Raw genomic sequence first — 6398 nt, 5'->3', positions numbered from 1 at the left:
TTGACTGTGCAGACGGCACTTCCGAGCGCCAACTGGCGGTGCTGGAGCCCAGGGATAAGAATGAAAACAGAGGAGCCAGAGGTGTAATTCGAGCAACTTTAAAATGTGTAGTACAGTGGATGTGGACAAAGCAGGAGAAATTGCCGTCCGCACAGCAGGAGAACAGCTGACGTTACTGAACCCCAATAACACGGCAGCAAGTGTTGACTGTGCAGACAGCACTTCCGAGCGCCAACTGGCGGTGTTGGAGCCCAGGGTAAATACTAAAAACGGAGGAGCCAGAGGTGTAATTGGAGCAAGTTTTAAATAAGTAGCACAGTGAATATGGACAGAGCAGGAGAAATTGCCGTGAACACAGCAGGGGAACAGCTGACGTTACCGAACCCCAATAACACCGCAGCAAGTGTTGACTGTGCAGACGGCACTTCCGAGCGCCAACTGGCGGTGCTGGAGCCCAGGGATAAGAATGAAAACAGAGGAGCCAGAGGTGTAATTGGAGCAACTTTAAAATCTGTAGTAGTGAGAATGTGGACAGAGCAGGAGAAATTGCCGTCCGCACAGCAGGGGAACAGCTGACGTTACTGAACCCCAATAACATGGTAGCAAGTGTTGACTGTGCAGACAGCACTTCCGAGCGCCAACTGGCGGTGCTGGAGCCCAGGGATAAGAATGAAAACAGAGGAGCCAGAGGTGTAATTCGAGCAACTTTAAAATCTGTAGTAGTGAGAATGTGGACAGAGCAGGAGAAATTGCCGTCCGCACAGCAGGGGAACAGCTGACGTTACTGAACCCCAATAACACGGCAGCAAGTGTTGACTGTGCAGACAGCACTTCCGAGCGCCAACTGGCGGTGTTGGAGCCCAGGGTAAATACTAAAAACGGAGGAGCCAGAGGTGTAATTGGAGCAAGTTTTAAATAAGTAGCACAGTGAATATGGACAGAGCAGGAGAAATTGCCGTGAACACAGCAGGGGAACAGCTGACGTTACTGAACCCCAATAACATGGTAGCAAGTGTTGACTGTGCAGACAGCACTTCCGAGCGCCAACTGGCGGTGCTGGAGCCCAGGGATAAGAATGAAAACAGAGGAGCCAGAGGAGTAATTGGAGCAACTTTAAAATGTGTAGTACAGTGGATGTGGACAAATCAGGAGAAATTGCCGTCCGCACAGCAGGAGAACAGCTGACGTTACTGAACCCCAATAACACGGCAGCAAGTGTTGACTGTGCAGACGGCACTTCCGAGCGCCAACTGGCGGTGTTGGAGCTCAGGGATTACAGTTCAGGTGGTAGAAACATGAACAGAACAGGAGACCTGGATACTGTTGCCAACCAATTATTTATTCTGGAAGAGGACTGGCAAATTCATGAGAGATCCAGGCCTTGTTCATTTTGAGAAAAGTAAGCCGGTCAACGTTATCGGAGGATAGTCGCATGCGACGGTCTGTTAGTACACCACCTGCGGCACTAAAGACGCGTTCCGATAATACACTAGCAGCAGGGCAAGCTAGCACCTCCAGTGCATACTGACTAAGCTCTGGCCATGTATCCAGCTTACAGACCCAAAACTTGAAGGGAGAAGAGCCGTCTGGGAGTACACTAAGAGGGCAAGACATGTAGTCTGTCACCATCTGACGGAAACGTTGCCTCCTGCTGACTGGAGCTGTCTGTGATGGTGTAGACATTTGTGGCGGCGGGGACACAAAACTTTGCCACATTTCGGCCATACTGGTCTTGCCTTGTGCTGAGGCGCTGCTTCTGCTCCCTCTTTGTGCAGAGCTTCCTCCACTGCCTCGACGCACTGAGCTGCTTTGTAAAGCACTAGCAGCACTGCTCTCGGTTGGAATGGAGAACATGATGGAATGCACCAGTGCGTCTTGGTACTCCCGCATTTTACGCTCCCGGTTCAATGGTGTTATGAGGCTTTGTAAGTTGTCCCGGTAGCGAGGATCTAGGAGGGTGGACACCCAATAATCAGCCGTGTTGAGAATGTGGGCGATGCGGCGGTCGTTTCTGAGGCACTGCAGCATGAAATCAACCATGTGCTGCAGACTGCCAACTGGCCAAGAAACGCTGTCCCCTGCTTGAGGCGTGATCTCTGCCTGCTCTGCATCACCCCACCCTCGCTCTAGATACTGACTACTAGAGCATTGTGTACCTCCCTCCTCTGGACAGATGTCTTCCTCATCCATTGACTCCTCCTCATCCTCCTCACAAAGTGTCCCCTGCCTAGGCCTTTGTGAGGAACCACGTTGCGCAGACTGTAGAGAAGCAGATGGCATTTGTGACTCCTCATCCTCCACCTCTTCCAAAACCTCGTCCCTTAGTGCTTGCAGTGTTTTTTCAAGCAGGCAGATAAGGGGGATAGTCATGCTGACTAGTGCATCATCTGCACTCGCCATCCGCGTGGAATAATCGAAGGCACGCAAAACGTGGCAAATGTCCTTCATAGAGGCCCACTCAGTGGTGGTGAAGTGTGAACGGCGCGCACTGCGACTTGTTTGCGCCTGCTGCAGCTGGTACTCCATTACTGCTGCCTGCTGCTCACACAACCTCTCCAACATATGTAACGTTGAATTCCACCTGGTGGGTAGGTCACATATGATGCGATGTTCCGGAAGACATAATCGGCGCTGCAGAGCTGCAATGCGTGATCTTGCATTGCTGGAACGCCGCAAGTGAGCGCACTCTATGCGGACCTTGTGAAGCAGTGCATCAAGATCCGGATAGTCCCTCAAAAAACTCTGCACGACCAAGTTGAGCACATGTGCCAGACATGGGATGTGAGTGAGGTTGCCTAGGCCCAGAGCTGCCACCAGATTTCGGCCATTGTCACACACTACCATGCCTGGCTGGAGATTCGCTGGCACAAACCACACGTCACTCTGCTGCTTGATGGCATTCCAGAGCTCCTGCGCTGTGTGGCTTCGATTCCCCAAAGAAATTAATTTTAATACGGCCTGTTGACGTTTGGCCACGGCTGTGCTCATATCGGTCATCATAACAGGTAACCGTTCACGGGTCGATGTGGAGGTAGACCGTGACGGCTCCTGCAGCGCTGATTCAGAGGAACTGGAGTATGAGGAGGAGTCAATGTGTACAGACTGGATTCCTGCAATCCTTGGAGTTGGCAGAACACGTACAGCGCCACTCTCAAGATCTGTACCCGGCTCCACAACATTTACCCAATGGGCAGTGAGGGAAAGGTATCGTCCCTGTCCATGCTTACTGGTCCACGCATCAGTGGTCAGGTGGACCTTGCTACTGACGGCGTTTTGTAGCGCATGTTTAATTTTTCCCTCCACATGATGTTGCAGGGCAGGGACGGCTTGCCTGCTGAAATAAAAGCGGCTGGGCACGTTGTATTGTGGGACTGCCAATGCCATAAAGTTACGGAATGTGTCAGTCTCCACCAGCCTGAATGATAGCATTTCAAGGGCCAGTAGTTTAGCAATGCCAGCATTCAGAGCCTGTGCTCGGGGGTGGTTTGCCGAGTATGGGCGCCTTTTCTCCCATGCCTGTGCTAACGATGGCTGTAGACTGGCCTGGGAGTGTGAGGATGACTGGGAAAGTGGTGCTGTGGGTGGAATTACACTGTGTCTCTGTACAACAGTGCCAGAGATTCTTCCATGGCGATCCTGTGAGGAAGCCGAACCAGCTGTGTGTGAGCTGGAGGAAGAGGCTACAACACGAGCTGAAGAGGTGGTAGGTGGCGCTGTAGGTTGGCCTAGGTCTTCAGTGTGTTTGTGTAACTCCACCACGTGCTTGGTCCGCACATGTTTCCACATATTTGTGGTATTGAGGTTGCTGACACTTTTCCCTCTTTTCACCTTCTGATTACACAGCTTGCATTTGACAAAGCAAATGTCATCTGCAACTGTGTCAAAAAAGGACCAGGCACTGCAAGTCTTGGGAGCGCCCGCTTTGGATTTTGGAAGAGCCATGCTCCTAATGGGTGCCGAAGTGGAGGCTACAGGCAACCAAGTCTGCCCCCTCCCTCTCCCTCCTTTTTGGGCCGTTCGGGGAATCTCTTCCTCAGAGCTGCTCCCACCACCTTCCTGTCCCTCACGCCATGATGGGTCAAGGACCTCATCATCTACACCACCCTCTTCAAACAACTGCTTCTCCTGGGTAGTCTCGACAGCACAGTACGCACCAGAAAGTGGCACCTGAGTCTCATCATCAGATGCGTACTGAGGTGTGCTGCTGACCATAGGCACTGGCCCACCCGCCTCTTCAGATTCAGAGAGACAAAACGGTTGCGCATCACTGCATACTACCTCTTCTTCAAATTCTCGAATTCTGCTTGGCTGGCCCCCTCTTTCCAAGCCAAGAGATTCAGAGAACAGAAGTAGAGATGGCTCCTGTCCAGGGCTCTCTGACTGCCTGGGCAATTTGGCAGGTGGTGAAGAGACAGATGGGTGCTCTTCAGTGCTCAGGACCTGAGAGGATCTGGAACTAATTGAAGTCGATGCGTTAGCTGCCATCCATCCGACAACGGCTTCAATTTGGTCCTCGCGCAGCAGTGGGGTACGGCTAGCTCCTACAAAGCTGCGCATAAAGGACTGTTCCCTGGTAAAACTGGGGGATGCTGAGTCACTGGTGCCCGCAGCAGGCACAGAATCCCCACGTCCTCTCCCTGCAGGCACAGAATCCTCACGTCCTCTCCCTGCAGAAACTCCACGCCCACGCCCACGACCACGACCACATGCCTTACTCCCTGCCTTCTTCATCTTGGTAGACTGATAAAGATAGGCAGAAAAGTACTAAGGGCTTAGTGTGCTTATTCCTGAACAGCTGCTAACAGGTATAAGAAACACTAATTTTATAAAGTGTGGACTAGACTTTAATATGAGCTAATGTGGCCTACACAACTGTAAAGTGGAGTGTTTGGTGAACTTTATTTAGGTTTTTTTTGTCACAAAAAGACACTGGATGTGCCTAAAGATGTAATAACGATAGTATCACAAACTTTTTGTAGCTATTACAATGTAGGAAGGTAACCTACAATGCAATAGATGAGGCTGCAAAAAATAGGCTAATACTAATCTGGCTGGGGCTGCAGGGCCCAATGCTGCAGAAAGGCTCCTCTATCTACTCCTATATAGTGTGTTTGGAATCAATTTAGCTGAATATGGATGGAACCACCACACTAATAGGAGATATCAGGAAAAATTATGAATTGGCAATAAAGGACAATGTATGAGGCAGTGACACACACTGAGTGCACTACAACCAGACGGGGTTGAAGCACACACTACAGGGTGAGCTGCACTCACACACCAGACCTTGCAGACAGCGGTGAACAGTACAGATGCAGAGCACTGTGCACTAGTGCTGCAAGACGGAAAAAAAATTCTCTATCTACTCCTATATAGTGTGTTTGGAACCAATTTAGCTGAATACAGATGGAACCACCACACTAATAGGAGATATCAGGAAAAATTATGAATTGGCAATAAAGGACAATGTATGAGGCAGTGACACACACTGAGTGCACTACAACCAGACGGGGTTGAAGCACACACTACAGGGTGAGCTGCACTCACACACCAGACCTTGCAGACAGCGGTGAACAGTACAGATGCAGAGCACTGTGCACTAGTGCTGCAAGACGGAAAAAAATTTCTCTATCTACTCCTATATAGTGTGTTTGGAACCAATTTAGCTGAATACAGATGGAACCACCACACTAATAGGAGATATCAGGAAAAATTATGAATTGGCAAAAAAGGACAATGTATGAGGCAGTGACACACACTGAGTGCACTACAACCAGACTTGGCTGAAGCACACACTACAGGGTGAGCTGCACTCACACACCAGACCTTGCAGATAGCGGTGAACAGCACAGGGAACTGTGCACTAGCACTGCAAGGCACAGTGATTTAGAAAGTAGCTTGGGTAAAGCAGTATAGAGCAAATAGGTAGCTAAAACTGTCCCTCAGAACAACAGCGTCCTATCCCTAACTGAATTCACAGCAGAGTGAGCTCAAAATGGCGGCGGTGGCTTTTATAGTGCATCATGACATCATTTCAGCAGCCAATCACAGCCATGCCATTAGTTAAGATGCCTACATGCCTAACAGGATGTGCCCACACTTCTTAGGATCCTCATTGGCTGAATAAAATGAAAATGTCTCATTGCATTATGGGAACTTCCGATTCCGGTATACGATATTGCAATAGTATCGGAATTAAGTATCGGAATTCCGATACCGCGAATATCGGCCGATACCCGATATTTCAGTATCGGAATGCTCAACACTAGTCATCACCTATCCAGAGATCAGTGAGAACTTGTTCCAACTAGACATCCCCTTTAATTGAAGAGATCACATATCTAACAGCCAATCCTATTCATTCCCAATCTTCCCTGTGCCCAGTAATGCCCCTGGGT

This window comes from Phyllobates terribilis, unplaced genomic scaffold, assembly GCF_046119375.1.
Source record: "Phyllobates terribilis strain yellow unplaced genomic scaffold, ASM4611937v1 Scaffold_254__1_contigs__length_2825407, whole genome shotgun sequence".
NCBI classification, from domain to species: domain Eukaryota; kingdom Metazoa; phylum Chordata; class Amphibia; order Anura; family Dendrobatidae; genus Phyllobates; species Phyllobates terribilis.
Note: the sequence above shows the minus strand (reverse complement) of the source record.